Here is a 19,674-nt window from a genome sequence, read left to right as displayed (position 1 = left end):
TAAATTCTAAAAGAAAAGCCAATACATGACAAACGAATATCTACAAAAATTAACTATTGGAATCGATAACTATAATTAACCTCTGTAGCTAAATTCCAGTTACAGATTCCAACAGCTCCATGATTCACATGGAAATAATTTTTGCAGTTATATACACTGAAACGTAATACCATTTCTACATTTGTAATTGCACTCTAAAACTACAGCGATGTATAAAGAAAACTGCGCTAGATACGTAGAACTGACCTCCTATATAGGTCAATTCTAGTTACCGATTCCAATATTGGTAACTTATTTTCAGTCGTTCAGAGGGCAATTACAAATGTAGAAATCATATTAGCCTACGTTTTAATACACACACGTGTTGAAAAAACGATGCAATCAATGAATTATCGCTTGGCTGGAACTGACAGAGTTGGCCTATATAGGTCAGTTCTCGTTACCATTCCAGCTTTCCAATGGTTCATAATTTCGGACATTTTTGCAATAAATCTGTGGACTACGATTTTGTAGGATTTCTTATTGATCTCAGAACTACTATGAAAACCAATAAGTATTGTTGGAACAGATTCCCATTTTTTCTTTTTGAAGATTTTATTACCATATGCAGAAATCCTGCGATCTAAATAACGAACGGTGGAAAACGTGGAATCAGTAACTAGAATTGGAATGGGTGGAATCAGTAACTAGAATTAACCTATACAGGTAGGTCCCATTACCGATTTCAGTATTTGTTAGACTCTACTTTTTGTCAAATTTCATTACTTGTATAGATTTAACAATTAGTATCAATAGTTGGCGATGATTCATAATATTATGACTTCACCATGCGCTATACTGCACTGGATTTAAAGGTTCTCTGTGCTCTTCTTACTCGCATAAATTACGATAATTATTCTTTTTCAGACGTGTATACTCCTCTTTGCTAATTTATGGCTAAGTAATCAATCACGTGAACTGTGTAATTTTATCGTACGCTACATTCGCTTGTTTTGTATATGATCGGTTGCTTTCAGAGATTGCCTCTCTGTAGCTTCTCTTCCTTAGGTATGACGTCATTGCTCAAAGCCGACGTGAGGAGTCGGACACTAGCATTGAACCGAGCTCTGAATACCGCTATTACTCGAAAAAAAAAAGAAAGAAAAACGGGATGGATTCTTGTCAACGAATCTCACCAGTGAATAAATTTACTGTGTGGCTGTAGCAAATACTCCCATTTGTTTACAGGGTGTTACAAAAATGTACGGCCAAACTTTCAAGAAACATTCCTCATACACAAATAAAGAAAAGATGTTATGTGGACATGTATCCGGAAACGCTTAATTTCCATGTTAGAGCTCATTTTAGTTTCGTCAGTGTGTACTGTACTTCCTCGATTCAACGCCAGTTGGCCCAATTGACGAAAGATAATGTTGACTTAGGTGCTTGTGTTGACATGCGACTCATTGCTCTACAGTACTAGCATCAAGCACATCAGTACGTAGCATCAACAGGTTAGTGTTCATCACGAACGTGGTTTTGCAGTCAGTGCAATGTTTACAAGGTAAGGTTGACCACGTCACTGTATGGAGAGTGCTACGGGAGAACCAGTTGTTTCCGTAACATGTACAGCGTGTGCAGGCACTATCAGCAGCTGATTGGCCTCCACGGGTACACTTCTGCGAATGGTTCATCCAACAATGTGTCAATCCTCATTTCAGTGCAAATGTTCTCTTTACGGATGAGGCTTCATTCCAACATGATCAAATTGTAAATTTTCACAATCAACATGTTTGGGCTGACGAGAATCCGCAAGAAATTGTGCAATCACGTCATCAACACAGATTTTCTGTGAACGTTTGGGCAGGCATTGTTGGTGATGTCTTGATTGGGCCCCATGTTCTTCCACCTACGCTCAATGGAGCACGTTATCATGATTTCATACGGGATACTCTACCCCTGCTGCTAGAACATGTGCCTTCACAAGTACGACACAACATGTGGTCCATGCACGATGGAGCTCCTGCACATTTCAGTCGAAGTGTTCGTACGCTTCTGAAGAACAGATTCGGTGACCTATGGATTGGTAGAGGCGGACCAATTCCATGGCCTCCACGCTCTCCTGACCTCAACCCTCTTGACTTTCATTTATGGGGGCATTTGAAAGCTCTTGTCTACGCAACACCGGTACCAAATGTAGAGACTCTTCGTGCTCGTATTGTGGACGGCTGTGATACAATACGCCATTCTCCAGGGCTGCATCAGCGCGTCATGGATTCCATGCGACGGACGGTGGATGCATGTATCCTCGCTAACGGAGGACATTTTGATCATTTCCTGTAACAAATTGAAGTCACGTTGGTACGTTCTGTTGCTGTGTGTTTCCATTCCATGATTAATGTGATTTGAAGAGAAGTAATAAAATGAACTATAACATGGAAAGTAAGCGTTTCCAGACACATGTCCACATAACATATTTTCTTTCTTTGTGTGTGAGGAATGTTTCCTGAAAGTTTGGCCGTACCTTTTTGTAACACCCTATATATCTAAGTGTGAACTCCACACATCTATCTGATCACTTTCTTTTGTACAACGGATACTTTTTACTTAAGATAGGAGTAACTCCGAAACATTACCCCGTTGGACAGTAGTGAATGGAAAGAAGCCAATTATAATACTGTTTTCTACGTCTTTAAAGTTTGCAATTCTTCTAATGGCAAGGTTACATACGGGATGATTCAGCTAAGTCGTTGGCATCGGATACTCCTTGAATCATTTTAAGATTTCGTAATACTGTTTTCACCCCAATGATTTCTGAGAAAGTCCTTATTTAAAGGCGTATAATGTCTTTTAATAGCTATATCAGTTACATAGATGCCGGTATCAACTTCTCTGTTTGAAATGGGAGTATAGTAATCTCTGCTGCTTTTATGATAATTTTAAAAGAGAGAAATGTAACAGCATTTCACTCGTCATAATCCTATAAGAAGTTTCGTAGAAATTACTATATCTAGGACTTAGGATTTATCTGTTTTGAACTCGAAAGCGATTACTGTCTTACGCGGAAGTTCGTTTTTTTTTTTTTCGGTACTTACCGATACAGCCATCCCAACACTGGAAATATGATTCTACAGTTTGTTTCGACACCGCAGAGTATACGTGAGTTTAAGTCATATCCTGGTACGAAGTTAATAGGCTTAATAAAGGACGCACTCCGATATAAAACGAATTTTAATTTACCTTTGCCTTCCTGTAAGAATTGTTTCAAAAGTTGCTGATAGATAATTGAATGTCTGTGCAGGTCTGTAAGTACCACCTAAGTAAAACATGAGAACTGTAGATAATAACCAGATTTTGGTATTATAGCCTTACGTGTAGATAAACCAGTACTCAGACAAACACACATAGGAGGACATAGCGTCAAACAATTATAGGCTGAGCGTTCTATATCCTGTTGAATAGCACGTGAAAATAGTCAGGCTATGGTGCTTTGGTCTTCTCCTGGCATTCTAAGTGTCAAGAGCATTATATTAACAGTGCATGGAGGTATAATATATGAACTCGTACAGCATTTTATACGTTCTATATCGTTGGACGCTACCAAAGTTTGGAGGGTGCTTGGCAAATGATTACAAGTGTCGAAGATTAGTTGAAGAACGTTAATGTGACTCGTGTCCCGACGACATTGTGGAAACATAAAATGATTTGGATCTTCTCCCTCACTGCAAACACATTGAGGGATGGCGCTTAAGATTCGCCCATAGAAATGTTTGATGAACTTACAAATATGAAATTTCAGTCATGCTCCTCGATGTTTGTGTACTCTTAGAATCGTGGGATGAATTAGTGCATAGTGGCTGCCTTTGGTTTTAGATACTGAAGTGATACCAGGTGTTCCCCAGGGAAGCGTCCTGGGACCTCTGTTGTTCCTGATCTATATAAATGACCTGGGTGACAATCTGAGCAGTTCTCTTAGGTTGTTCGCAGATGATGCTGTAATTTACCGTCTAGTAAGGTCATCCGAAGACCAGTATCAGTTGCAAAGCGATTTAGAAAATATTGCTGTATGGTGTGTCAGGTGGCAGTTGACGCTAAATAACGAAAAGTGTGAGGTGATCCTCTAAACATTCATGGTGGTGTCTGTTTGTTCTATATCGTGTCTCCCTACCACTTTCGCGCAACGACGCTCTGAGCATGTTTTTTAGGGAATTAACTAGTTTGAACCTGGGACCTGTTGCTGGTAAGGAGACGCCAGACCACACATGACATGTAGAATTCAGAAGAGTTCAGTGAGACTAGCGATGATATAACCAAATACTAAATGATCTCAGCGTCAGCTCCACTGCACTCCCTCTAAAAGAATCTTAATTCTAACTAAATATAGTGGAAAGGGTTCAAGGCTTTCCTATTTTTAGTTAGCTGGTAAAATAACGTCGAAATAGCAGTTAAGTTTACCATTGGAAATTTATTCTAATCACAAAACATCGTTTATAAATTGCACTATTGATAAAAGGAAATGTTTTAATACAGGATGGTAAAAACCAACTGCGTTCAACAAAAATGTGAACGAATATTCCCTGAATGGGTTTCCAAGTTCTACAATCGATCGAAGGATGACCTATGCCATATCACATCTATAATCTAGGTTTAATTTAAGTTTCACAAAAGAGAAAACTATCAAAATGGTCTACAGTGACCCTCAGTTATCTTTAATTACTTATCTGACTCGTAAATTACAGTGGCTGATGTGGCTTCTCAATAACTATAAAATAGAAAAATCATCGCGTTTCAGATCTGTTCTTCAAGTGGCAAATGTGAACACCATGAGTTTTAATTAACGATCGACACTAGTATTACGCAAAAAGAGGGTGTAACAGATGAGACTTCTGCAGTTCTCAGTGAAGCCTTATGCGCTCAAAAATGCGGCATCGCGTGCGTTCATTACCTTGTCGGTGTCTAAGCAGCGTCAGGGCGGCAGCGGCCGGCGCAGCAGCCATCCAGCTCGCCGTCTCGGAACCAACTCAACTCTAACTTCTCCTTACTACAATTTACCGAAGTTAGTTTAAAAAAACTATCTGGCTATGTTTTCATCTGACCAATCAGGGTCTCGATGTTAACCTTATGCTCCGCCTACAAAAATACTGTCTATCCAACGAGAAACGTTATATTTTTCGTGGTGGGGCAATGTTTTTAAAGTTTGCAACGTAACAGAGACGCTAAAAAGTCTCACGCTAAAACCTGTAGCTAGTGTGGTCCTTTTAGCGTTATCGTAGGATCTATACTGCTCTTCTGGAGGGCTCTATCTTTTAACATGGGCTGGGGAGTGATCCTAATGTAACAGACACGCGAAAAAGTCTCACGCTAAAACTTGCGGGTGGTAGTGGCCCTTTTTGTGTTATCGTAAGATCTATACTGTTTTTCTGGAGGGCTCTAGCTTTTAACATGGGCTGGGGGTTGTCCTTGACATACCTGAGACGCGAAAAAGCCTCACGCTAAAACGTGCGGGTTGTATAGCCGTACAGGTAGGCTCGCGGCGTGGGTGCCCAGCCCCTCCCTTATCTAGCTTAACACGGTTCTGCTCTCGGCTTCTGTCCTCGTTTCTCCCCTCGGAACTGCGTCTGCCTCACGGTGGGAAGGTACGACATGCATTTAGGCATTCTTGTGTTAGTCTGTGGCATTCCATTTGCTCACTCGTTACTTCTATTGCTTTGGTTAATTTCATGTCACGATTTATTCGGAGCTATGTGACATACTAGTAAATTTGCTTATTATGTCAGGGTTTTCATGGAAGGTGTTGGATTTGCCTGACACCTTACAATCCACATGAGTTCCAAAATAAATCCTTTGTAATTCGATTTCTCGATAAATAGTACAATTCTCAAGGCTGTCAATTGATCTAAGTACCTGGTTGTTAAAATTACGAACAACTTCAGTTGGAAAGACCACATAGATAATATTGTGGGGAAGGCGAGCCAAAGGTTGCGTTTCATTGGCAGGACACTTACAAGATGCAACAAGTCCACTAAAGAGACAGCTTACACTACACTCGTTCGTCCTCTGTTAGAATATTGCTGTGCGGTGTGGGATCTTTACCAGGTGGGATTGACAGAGGACATCGAAAGGGCAACTCGTTTTGTATTATCATGTAATAGGGGAGAGAGTGTGGCAGATATGATACGCGAGTTGGGATGGAGGTCATTAAAGACGTTTTTGTCGCGGCGAGATCTATTTACGAAATTTCAGTCACCAACTCTCTCTTCAGAATGCGAAAATATTTTGTTGAGCCCAACCTACATAGGTAGGAATGATCATCAAAATAAAATAACAGAAATCAGAGCTCGAACAGAAAGTTTTAGGTTTTTGTTTTTCCAGCGCCCTGTTCGAGAGTGGAGTGGTAGAGAGATAGTACGATTGTGGTTCGATGAACCCTCTGCCAAGCACTTAAATGTGAATTGCAGAGTAATGATGTAGATGTCATTGACCGTCCCTCTTTCCAGTCCGATGATAACTGTTTTCTGAGCAGGGTATTATATATGTGAGAGGAGCGTTATCATATTTAATAGCTCCATGCAGAGGTACTTTCTTTGCTAGGACATCTACTTGTTCATTTCTAGATATCCCAGAGTGGCCTTTTACCCATACCATTGAATGATGTTGCGATTGTTTCTCTGCACCCGGAGCACAAGATCGACAATTGCTGTGACTATGAGGTTATTTCAGCTATTGTGATGGTTTCTAATCATACTCCAATCAACGAAGGAAAATTAGGGGAAAAATTTGTGTAGTCGCAAATGTTTGTACAGTACTAGCATAGAGTGTCATGAACAATATACTAGCAATCCGTACTTGCAGGGTGTGAACGCTGGGTGGAGCGACGTTTAAAAATCATTTTTTTGCGTTTTTCTTGATTAAGTCACCGAAAACCTTGGCTTCTATCGAAAGTCTTTCCCGATACACAATTACACTACATTAAATTTCCTACAAAAAAGGACCTATTTATTTGTTATCAAAACTAATACTTTCCGCGTTGCCGGGGATGGAATAATCGCAAATTATTAAAAATAATGTGTTAATGGTATAAAATTAATGTTTAATGCTCACTGAACTTAGAAATAACGGATATTCTACATTAGTTGTTATGAAATAACATCTTAGCTTGAATGGGTACTTTCAAAAATCAACAACTGTATCATCATCATCGTCACCATTTTGTAGATCGAGTAACGGCTCACCATTCGTACATGTACCGCGGCACATGTCGCAAGTCGTGGGACATGTAATGCTGGCTTTTCGGCATCCACGTCTCCCCAACACCCAGCAAAAGATATTGTTCTTCAGTATAGCTTCAGGCGCTACTTTGTCTTCGGGTATCACAGTGTAGAGCTATCTATCCTCCCCTCGGCTTCATCCCCACTTGCTCTGCGACAGGGGGTTATTGAGCCATTGTTGTATCTGTAAGTAACCGAACACCTGAAAGCAACAAGAAATTATGTTTTAAAGATCATTATATAAAACAGAAAATTAATAAAAATTAATATACGTGTAAACAAACTCCTAGAGTACTGGTGCAGAGCTCCTGTGTTTGGCAGCAGTGGGTGAACTCTGGATTTGGCCTTATTAATGCACCATACCGGAATTTATTCAGATCTTGCAGATGCTCATGCGCTTGTTAAATTTTTTTAGAAACATTACCTCAGTATCCTGTGCGACCTTTTCTGCTAGTGTCGAGAGGTTAATGAATACCTCTTCATTTGCCTAAGAAATTTACTCAACAGCTGAAGCATTCCCCCCTTAGCTTTTGTTGCAAATAGGGGAGGTCGTGATACATCTGTTAACACATGGAGGTGGAGGATGGTTTCCGTGAAATGTACTTGTTAGAATTTGATGAAAACCGTCTGGATTCAACCTTGACCCTACCAGACTTCATGCAGTATATTTTAGTGGCTGGTCGTGAAAAAGCAATGAGTAAAACAGTCAAGTCGACGCCCTCCCCTATTATCGTGACAGGGGAGCTTTCTCTAACGCAAGTCTAACTACAGTACCGTCAGCATCGTCTATAGTAATTACTGTTTCTAAACCCCTCGCTGTCATTATGTCGCTGAGGAGTTCTGTTAGTCTGGTTTTGTTATTTGCATTTGCGAAAAATGCTTTTGTTTAACAGTCATGCTTTCATTAACATTGATTGTCAACTGAAGTTTTTGTGAGGACCCTTCTCTTCTGTTCTGCTCCTTTTGTACTGTTGACGTCACGACAACCATCAAAAACCACTGTACAGTTTTGACCATAATATTTTAGTATACGAGCTATGTATTGACTGCAAAGTACTGAAAACTTGGCGCCCAAATTACATTTCACGCAGTGGAGGCGGAAGCCTCCATCTACTACATTAGCGATCGTTCATATGTCATGAGTTGCATAATTGTCCTCTGGAAAAGCGTCGTAGAGAGAAAATTCCTGTTCTTTCCTCATTCCCCTGACATTAAAAAGAGCCAACGGTAATAATTCGTATTCAACAAGCTTTGCAACATTGTCATTCTTTTTTGCAATGTTCTTTGGAAAATTGTCAGAGGTTCCACAGATACAATTTCAACCTGCAATTTTACGGCGTTCTTCATACTACTACAATACCACATTTCTCTGAGACGGTTTTCTGTTGACAAAATTACAACCAATACAACTTTACATGGTTCTGGTACCAATTTGCAAGGCCTCGTGGCTATTTATTTTAGAGTTTCAGATTATTGCTGTTTGCAGACAGGTAAGTCCATTCACTTTCGGAAAAGAAGAATAGACGTTGAACCATTCATAAAATTTTGCCCGGTCATGCCCATCCCTATTTTGACGTAATACACGTAGATCAATGTGCTGCTCCCAACTTGAAAAAAATCACCTCAGCAAATCTCATCAACGACGAGCAGATGGCAGTTGCTCCAAGGGAGCCTCTAACTCACTTCGCTGGAACCACGTATATTAGAAAACATTGTAGGGATCATGAGGCGAATGCGACGCTCAGCCTCCGGGACCCCACAATTGCCATGACGTTTTTTGTTGTTATTTCCGTTTACTAACGAAAACGAGGTTGTTTAAGACCGTGTTAATTTTTATTAGTGACTGGCGATTCAGTACAAAGTTATACCGTAATTAGTAGTTTATTGAGGGCTTTTTTTAGGATAGGTTTTTAAGAGAAAAAGAATAGTTTCCTTTTGAGGTTCAACGATGACATTGTAATTCTGTCAGAGATAGCAAAGGACTTGGAAGAGCAGTTGAACGGAATGGACAGTGTCTTGAAAGTAGGATATAAGATGAACATCAACAGAAGCAAAACGATGATAATGGAATGTAGTCGAATTAAGTCGGGTGATGCTGAGGGAATTAGATTAGAAAATGAGACACTTAAAGTAGTAAAGGAGTTTTGCTATTTAGAGAGCAAAATAACTGATGATGGTCGAAGTAGAGAGGATATAAAATGTAGACTGGAATGGCAGGAAAGCGTTTCTGAAGAAGAGAAATTTGTTAACATCGGGCATAGATTTAAGTGTCAGGAAGTCGTTTCTGAAAGTATTTGTATGGAGTGTAGCCATATATGGAAGTGAAACATGGACAAGAAGAGAATAGAAGTTTTCGAAATGTGGTGCCACAAAAGAATGCTGAAGATTAGAGCGAAAGGCTATTTACAATTTGTACAGAAACCAGATGGCAGTTGAAATAGTCGAGGGACATGAAAGGGAAGCAGTGGTTGGGAAGGGAGTGAGACAGGGTTGTAGTCTCTCCCCGATGTTGTTCAATCTGTATATTGAGCAAGCAGTAAAGGAAACAAAAGAAAAATTCAGAGTAGGTATTAAAATCCATGGAGAAGAAATAAAAACTTTGAGGTTCGCCGATGACATTGTAACTCTGTCAGAGACAGCAAAGGACTTGGAAGAAAAAGTTGAACGGAATGAATAGGGTCTTGAAAGGAGGATATAAGATGAAAATCAATAAAAGCAAAACGAGGATAATGGAAGTAGTCGAATTAAGTCGGGTGATGCTGAGGGAATTAGATTAGGAAATGAGACACTTAAAGTAGTAAAGGAGTTTTGCTATTTGGGGAGGAAAATAACTGATGATGGTCGCAGTAGAGAGGATATAAAATGTAGACAGGCAATGGCAAGGAAAGCGTTTCTGAAGAAGAGAAATTTGTTAACATCGAGTATTGATTTAAGTGCCAGGAAGTCGTTTCTGAAAGTATTTGTATGGAGTATAACCATGTATGGAAGTGAAACATGGACAAGAAGAGAATAGAAGCTTTCGAAATGTGGTGCTACAGAAGAATGCTGAAGATTAGACGGGTAGATTACATAACTAATGAGGCGGTATTGAATAGGATTGGGGAGGAGAGAAGTTTGTGGCACAACTTGACTAGAAGACATGTTCTGAGGCATCAAGGGATCACCAATTTAGTACTGGAGGGCAGTGTGCAGGGTAAAAATCGTAGAGGGAGACCAAGGGATGAACACACTAAGCAGATCCAGAAGGATGTAGGTCGCGGTAAGTACTGGGAGATGAAGAAGCTTGCACAGGATACTGTAGCATGGAGAGCTGGATCAAACCAGTCTCAGGACTGAAGACCACAACAACAACAATAATAGGTTTTTAAGAGAAAAAGAATAGTTTCCTGCGCGATCGACAGTTGTACTAACCATAGCAGACAAGTAAGTAAGTTGGAATCTAAGTTTCATATATTCCCTAAAAACAATGAGAAGAAACGAAAATGGATAAATGCTTGTAAAAGTGTAGATTCGTTTTCATTTGATTTGAAAAGTAAAATGTTAAATATTCCTTCGAGACGCAAGTTAAAGATGATTCTGTTCCACCTGTAAATCTACCACCCTCCAGCGTAGTAATGATCGTAATAATGAGAGAAATATGCGGGCAAAGAAACGAAGCTACTGTACGGAAGAAGGGAAATATCTTGTCAACTAATGAAGAGATTAGTATTAGACAAAATGGTAACCGTGAAAACGAACACTGCTGAAGATGTGACAACGCGTGCTTTCGCAATTAATTAGAAATTATGCTAACAGAAACAAAAGTCCTTAGACAAAAGAATGCAGATTTGCAGGACCGTCTCGCGATGTAGTGCTTTCATAAATTAAACAAAAAGTGATTCAGGGCTCTTTTTCTGGCTGTCAACAAGTGGTTATGAAAGACGATGCACCAGCTGGTCATCCGAAGATATTGAAAAGCTTGTGACTTTACGTTGCCTACCACTCTTTGCCTACCACCGCACCCCTTGAAAATAAAGTCTTTGATGTAGAGCCGTAATAAGAGCGAAATAATGTCAGGTAGTACATGCGAGAATGAGAAAGAATTTGTTACAGTAACAGCTAATATATTGAAAAGCCAAGGAAACTGGTACACCTGCCCACTATCGTGTACGGCGCCAGCGAGCAGGCAGAAGTGGCGCAACCCGACGTGGCATGGACTCGACTAATGTCTGAAGTAGTGCTGGAGGGAACTGACACCATGAATCCTGCAGGACTGTCTATAAATCCGGAAAGAGTACGAGGGGTTGGCGATCTCTTCTGAACAGTGCATTGCAAGGCATCCCAAATATGCACAATAATGCTCATTTCTGGAGAGATTGGTGGCCAGCGGAAGTGTTTAAACTCACAAGAGTGTTGCTGGAACCAATTTGTACCAATCCTGCATGTGTGGGGTGTCGCGTTATCCTGCTGGAATAGCCAAAGTCTGTCGGAATGCACACTGGACATGAATGGATGCAGGTGATCAGACAGGATGCTTAGGTACGTGTCACCTGCCAGAGTCGTATCAGGGATCCCACATCACTCCAACTGCACAAGCTCCACACCGTTACAGAGCCTCCACCAGCTTGTACAGTCCCCTGTTGATATGCAGGGTTCATGGATCCATGAGATTGTCTCTATACCCGTACACGTCCATCCGCTCGGTACAATTGGAAACCAGATTCGTCCAATCAGGCAACATGTTTCCAGTCATCAACAGTCCAATGTCAGTGTTCTGGCTCAGGCGAGGCGTAAAGCTTTGTGTCGTAATCATAAAGATGCACGAGTGGGTCTTCGGCTCAGAAAGCTCGCATGCTGACCGTTTTTGTTGGTCCTGCATTGAAATCTGCAGCAACTTGCGTAAGGGTAGTACTTCTTTCACGTTGAACGGTTCTCTTCAGTTGTCGTTGGTCCCGTTCTTGAGGGATCTTTTTCCGGCCACAGCGATGTCCGAGATTTGATGTTTCATCGGATTCCTGATATTCACGGTACACTCGTGAAATGGTCGTACGGGAAAATCGGTACCCCAGAGGGGAAAATCGGTACCCCAGAGGGGAAAATCGGTACCTCAGAGATGTGTCCCACCGACTATAACACCACGTTCAAACTCACTTAAATCTTGATAGTTTGCCATTGTAGCAGCAGTAACCGATCAAACAACTGCGCCAGACACTTGTCATATTGGCGTTGCAAACCTCAGCGCTGTATTCTGCCTGTTTACATACCTCTGAAAACGTATGCTCATACCAGTTTCTTTGGCGGTACTCGAGCTACCACTTTAGAACCGTCGTTTTCTGGGAAATAATACACTTACTGTCTACAGAAAAGTGAAAGTGACAGCAAGGAAGTTGAAGAGATTGCCGGCCGCGGTGGTCTCGCGGTTAAGGCGCTCAGTCCGGAACCGCGTGACTGCTACGGTCGCAGGTTCGAATCCTGCCTCGGGCATGGATGTGTGTGATGTCCTTAACTTAGTTAGGTTTAAGTAGTTCTAAGTTCTAGGGGACTGATGACCACAGATGTTAAGTCCCATAGTCCTCAGAGCCATTTGAACCATTTTTGAAGAGATTGTTTTAGAGGTAGGAGAAATTTTTGAGAATTGCTGAGAGTATTAAGGGTAAAATCTTCCAGATATGAAGGAAAATGTTGGGCACTTAGAGATGATTGAAGGATGTATTGCTTATAGAATTAAATGCAAACACCCCGAATTAGCGCATTTATATAAACTATGTGTGTGGTAGGAAAGAAATGATTTCAAACAATTTCAAGTGGATCTTTAATGAAGCAAACTGAAAGTTATAGGGAAATTGCTTTGAAAATGGAAAGAGAATTTCAACAATCCCACAGTAATTCACTGAAGGTGACCCAAAAGTTTTTGTAAGTTTAAAGCACATTATAAACGAGAAGTGTCCAGGACTGGAGAACTTAGCTGTAATGTGTTTGTAAGGGCACGAAATTTCATTAGAATGAAAGCTTTCAACAAGAAAACACATGCTAAGGCAGTAAGCGGACTGAGAGTGAACAAAAGACAAAAACTTAAAAAATGAAGAGAGTCGTAACATAACTATACGCAATAGGAAAAGGAAACTTACTAATACACTTAAAGAGTCTAAAATGACGTTATAGGGGGTTTCTTCGTACTACAGGGCAATGCGGTCTAAGCCTGTGTGAGCCTGTTCGCCCAGGAAAAAAAACCGGAGCCCTCCGAGTTGGTGAAAAAGATTGACGTCATTCGGAAGCCTTACACTAGCGTTTCGCCGACAACAGAAAAATATGGTCTAATTAATATAAAACTTAATAATAATGTCAGTAAAATAATAATACATTAAAACACGGGAAATCTCGATTATGTTCGTACCTGCGTATGAGTTAAACATGCATGCGTCGCGAGCCTATAAGCTCCAATACAGTGCGGTAAGCCGACGGTTTGCGGTGACGTCACAGCTCGCAGTCCCGCCTGACCTTTTATTGTAGTATTCGTGGCTAGAACGGAATCAGTTACGCCCCTTCCTCCTATCAGACCACCTTAGCTTTTAATGGAGCGCAGTAAAGTCTGTTCTATGGTCAGGTCTAATCGAACCCCTGCCCAAGAAGAAGCAGTTCGATTTATCGTGAAATAACCCTTACCTGCAAAATCCTTGAACACACGTGGGTGGCTCGTATTTAATGCTACCATGTCGTGCACGTACAGATGGGCACATTTCCAAAAAAGGAAAATGACCGCTTGCATGGAAGAATGGTATCTTTTTCTTACCACAGGCCAATCACCACAACACTCACGATCTGTTATCGTCTTGTACACATTTAATAAAGTAAAAATCATTCCACTATTTAAATAAGAACACAGTGCAGTTGATTTGTCTACTCACACAAGAGAACTGGACGGGAAATGCAGGGAAGGGTATAGTCGATAATTCTGTGTGTAAACTGAAGAACGAGCAGTAACGGTGGTTGGGGAACTGACGTTCCCCAGAAGAAAGCCACAGCAGTCATACAGGATGACTAGCAATGAATTTCCCTTGTATTGTATTGTATTAAACCAGGGACCTAGAAACAACGGAGGGGCTTCGTCCCCGCCGTAGCCCCCAGTGGATCGCTACCCCACAACAGGCTACAGCAGTCCACTCACCCCACCGCCGCCACACACCGGTTCGGCCCCAAGTGGACTCTCCCGGGCAACGTCTCACACCAGAAGAGTGTAACCCCAATGTCTGCGTGGTAGAGTAATTATGGTGTACGAGTACGTGGAGACAGTGTTTCCGCAGCAATCGCCGACATAGTGTAACTGAGGCGTAATAAGGGGAACCAGTCCGCTTTCGCCGAGGCAGATGGAAAACCGCCTAAAAACCATCCACAGGCTGTCTGGCACACCGGATCTCGACACTAATCAACCGGGCGGTTTCGTGCCGGTGACCGGCACTCCTTCCTGCCCGGAAAGCAGTGCGTTAGACCGCACGGCTAACCGGGCGGGCATGAATTTCCCTTACTTGCAGTACAAGACGGTATGCGCTGATTTACATAGACTCTCTTCGTATGTGTAGTTTTTTTAGTAACTAGTATCTGTATTCCAGTTAGTATTAATGAATTTTGTGGAAAGTAAACACTTCCCAGACTTGCCTGCGTACAGCGCGTGTTGTGGAAAATAAACACCCTTCAGATGTGTCTGTGCACTGCGTCACACCAATGATTTACAAGCGTGCTGAGAAAGATCGGGGTGTTTGTGAAACAGCGTGTAGTTGTCATCCCTCTGCCACCACTCACAACACAATTTATCCCTAAATTCTGCTATGCTGTACTCATCTACATCTACATCTACATCCATACTCCGCAAGCCACCTGACGGTGTGTGGCGGAGGGTACCCTGAGTACCTCTATCGGTTCTCCCTTCTATTCCAGTCTCGTATTGTACGTGGAAAGAAGGATTGTCGGTATGCTTCTGTGTGGGCTCTAATCTCTCTGATTTTATCCTCATGGTCTCTTCGCGAGATATACGTAGGTGGGAGCAATATACTGCTTGACTCCTCGGTGAAGGTATGTTCTCGAAACTTCAACAAAAGCCCGTACCGAGCTACTGAGCGTCTCTCCTGCAGAGTCTTCCTCTGGAGTTTATCTGTGATCTCCGTAACGCTTTCGCGATTACTAAATGATCCTGTAACGAAGCGTGCTGCTCTCCGTTGGATCTTCTCTATCTCTTCTATCAACCCTACCTGGTGCGGATCCCACACTGCTGAGCAGTATTATAGCAGTGAGCGAACAAGCGTACTGTAACCTACTTCCTTTGTTGTCGGATTGCATTTCCTTAGGATTCTTCCAATGAATCTCAGTCTGGCATCTGCTTTACCGACGATCAACTTTATATGATCATTCCATTTTAAATCACTCCTAATGCGTACTCCCAGATAATTTATGGGATTAACTGCTTCCAGTTGCTGACCTGCTATTTTGTAGCAGATATGGTGCAGTCATTAACTCACTTGATTTAACTAAAAACATTAATTTTATACCATTAAAATAATATTTTTCATAATCTGCGATTTTTCCATCCCCTGCAACGCAGAAACTATTAGCTCTAGAGAAAAAATGAATAGGATCTTTTCTGTACGAAAGTTAATGTAGTTTAATTTTGTGCTGGGACACATCCGCGATTTTAGAACTATTCAAGAAAAACGTAAAATGTGATCTTTAAACGCCTCCACGTCCTACCCCAATTCTCACGCCCCACTGGAGGAAATTTTTAGTATGTTGCTCATGGCACTCCCCCTATCACTGTACAAAAATTTGCGACTACACGAATTTTTTCCCTATTTGCCGTTTTTGGTCTTCATTGACTGGGCGGTCAGTTGCAGGAACGATATACTCTGAGAGATCACGACTGTTGTGCCTGCCATGGTCATCTGTGCGCATGGCAGGGCTTCCAGAATGGCAATCAACTCTGCAGTCATGGCAGTGGATTGTTGCTCTAGCTTGTTTAGGCCTTGTTGTTTGCTTCGGGGTACTCAATAAGCACCTACAACACCTTCAGTAGACTTGGTTCAAATGGTTCAAATGGCTCTGAGCACTAAGGGACTGAACATTTGTGGTCATCACCCCCCTACAACTTAGAACTACTTAAACCTAACTAACCTAAGGACATCACTAGACTTTGATGACCTGTATACACCAAGCACGCATCGTGATAGTGGGACAGGAATTCCATTGCCGTTGCGTTTGTTGGGTACGGGTTTTGGAATGTTAAATTGGTCCTGGCATCAATCTGCAGAGTCGACGTTCCGTATGGCCTGAACTAATGCGGTGTAAAAGGACTTTTACACACCTTTCGCCTCAACGCCTGCATCTCCATATATTCAGCCGCGGTAGGTGGAAGTTGCTTATTTATCCAATATGTTCCGCATACACAGTAGGATGTTAATTCCGTATTTTCCCGTCGTGCGCCCAGATCCGTCGAGAAAGAGCCACAGAAGAAATTTGATGTTGCGGAATATTCGTCGTCGCAGTTTTAACGGTGGTTAATTAGTTTCAACCAGTAGAAGTTGTCGCCTCAGACCGATAGGGTCTTCTAGCTCGACGTATCTATGAGAGTCTGCTTACAAAAGCGGTGTAGCGCATCATACTAATCACACTGTCTTGGAGACAGGTGGGTGGACCGAAAATCCAGCTGGGAGCCGAAGAACGTGGCATCTAAGGATGATTCGCCAGTTAATTACGCTAATATTTCCGCTCGTGTTTCTGACAGAGGCGTTGAAAGATGGATCTGTAAAATAGGGAATTGAGTTGTTAAGTCCCTACTTAGCGTCATCAGTTTAATATCAAAATCCATACTTACAATGCAAAATTGCGACAGTAACAAAAAGGAAATCAGAAAATAATGTCGTCATAAATACTTCCTTAAAATTCCATTTACGAGATGTGATCAAAAATACGTCGAATAACTTTATTAGAAACAAAGTAATAAGTGTACATGGAATTTGATTTAATCTCCTTCGAAGTAGTGTCCCTGACTAGCAGTGTAATGATCCGAACGGTGAATCCATGACCAAAAGCATTTCTGGAAGTTTTCTTTGGGAGAGCGTTCAATTGCTCTGTCATGACCATCCCAGTTTCACGAATGACATCAAAACGTTTTCCTTTAAGCACGGTTTTAATTTTTGGGGAGATCCAGAAGTTGCAAGGTGCTAAAACTCACGAGTAAGGTGGATGTGGAGCGACAGGAACATTTTTTTCCCGGCCAAAAACTCGTGAATCGCAAACAAGGTGTGACAAGGCGCGTTGTCGTGTGTCATTTCTCTCTCTCTTTCTTCGTACATCGTTGCGCAAAGGTTGCTTTGTTCCTCTTGGAACGAACTCTCATCGCACATGCCTTCAACATCGAAAAAAACAATAAGCATGACTTCGATATTCGACTTTCACTGATGAGCCTTTTTAGGGCGAGGAGATTCACTGGTTTTCCACCGGGAACTCTTAATTTTTTTCTCAAGCTCATACCCACAGACTCAAGTTTCCTCTCTAGTTATAATTCTGGATATGAAGTCCAGATATGAATGAAGAGAATCCCTCAATTTCGTGCAAACCGACACACGATTTTCATTCTATTTATCACTCAAAAGTCTGGGGATAAATTTTGCACTCATTCGTCTCATTTGCAAATTACCGGTTAAAGTGCTAGGCACGCACCCGTACGAGATACTCAGCTCTGCAGTGAGCTCCCCTGTTTGAACGAACAATTTCGTCACTTTTTGCACCTTTTCTTCTGTTTTTGAGGTTAACCCGAACGTTGCTCGCCTTCTACCGACCCACTTCCACTTTTAAATCGCTCACACCACTTGTACACAGTCTTCAGAGTTACAACATTATCGCCATACTCCAATTTTAACATTTCACGAATTTTTTCTCATTTCTTTGCAACTTGAAACAGAACTTAATGCTCGCGCGTTGTTCAAATCCATAATGCGCGACAGGCAAGGTAAACAACCTCACTCTCCCGTCTCTTACCGTTGACTGACGAGTCAGAACATATTTCAGCTTGATGCTACCTATCTGAATGGATCAAGCTATCGATCAAATTACATCAAATGGTTGTGGCACTGGCAGTTGCTGCTAAAAATCTCATTCATCATATTTTTTCATCACAACACTTACGTCATAAAATATGTGAGATTCCAGCCATCAATTCCAAAATACGTTCGCTGCCGCTGGTGCAAGGGTTTCTAGTCAGAGTGAATAGACTCCTTTGATATCATTGCACATGCTGAGACAATGCGATGTTTTAAATCCTCTCGGGTGGCCGCAATTTGTGCATAGTCTTCATCTTTGAGTTTAAAAACTAAAACTAAACTCCTCCCGAATAGGTCATGAAGGCCCAACGGCACTGACCGGTCGCCGTGTCATCGTCATCCCATAGACGTCGATGGATGCGGATATGGAGGGGCACGTGGTGAGCACACCGCTCTCCCGGCCGTAGGTCAGTTTCCCTGAACGGAGCCGCTATTTCTCATTATCAAGCAGCTCCTCAGTTTGCCTCACAAGGGCTGAGTGCACCCCGCTTGCCAACAGCGCTCGGCAGACCGGATGGTCACCCATCCAAGTGCTAGCCCAGCCCGACAGCGGTGATCTGACGGGAACCGGTGTTACCATTACGGCAAGGCCGTTGGCCCATCTTTGAGTTTACCCCAAGGAAAAAGGCCAGTCATATCGGGCAAACATGCAAGCCAACCGATGTCGCCTTCACGTCTTAACCAGAAACCAGGGAAGAGCTGGGTGAACGCTCTACCTGCCACAGCGGAATAGTGAGCCATCGTGCTGGTACCACAAAGGTAAAAACTTATGAAATTATGAGCGTCGTCTTCGGAACTAGACTAACTGTACTAAAACATTAGGTATATAGTACATTAATAAAATTAAAGTTAGTACTGACTCGAAAACATGCAGTACTTACAAGTCACATATTAAAAAAGATCTAAGCCGGAAAGGCGACGTGTTGAACACTTGTGAGATGGCGAGCCGCTAAGGGCTGCTCGTACTGTGAACAAGGGTTGCAACAAGACAGGTGCCCACGTTAGAAAGTGTGGGCAATTAAACATGGTGTTGCTACGAGCGCCATCTAGTACCCGCAGAAACAACTAGGCTACTGTACATTCAAAATTAGACACATGAAATTGTGATGCAGCTGCTTCAGGCATTAGGTAAACATGAATAATAACAGGTTGAAGTTACATATTTATCTGCTTTAAATAGAGATACATTTTGTAACGTAAAAACGTTAGTTATGACATACATGAAAACAGCAAAGATGTGACAGGAAAACAAGATTTCGGTAAACTGCATGAGGAAATCTGAATCAAAGATCAAGCAATGGCTTTATACAGTCAAAAAAGTTTCTTATTCCGCAGCTGCAGCTGTTCGTTGAGAATGAGGC

General features: G+C 41.8%; 1 protein-coding gene across 3 annotated transcripts in view; it reads left to right on the top strand.

Annotated features, from left to right (window-relative positions):
• LOC126291728 (uncharacterized) overlaps window positions 1-19,674 on the top strand; it is a 200,238-nt gene that overhangs the window by 63,829 nt on the left and 116,735 nt on the right. The window lies entirely within an intron of this gene.

This window comes from Schistocerca gregaria, chromosome 9, assembly GCF_023897955.1.
Source record: "Schistocerca gregaria isolate iqSchGreg1 chromosome 9, iqSchGreg1.2, whole genome shotgun sequence".
Lineage (NCBI taxonomy): Eukaryota > Metazoa > Arthropoda > Insecta > Orthoptera > Acrididae > Schistocerca > Schistocerca gregaria.
This window is presented reverse-complemented; position numbering and strand designations above follow the sequence as displayed.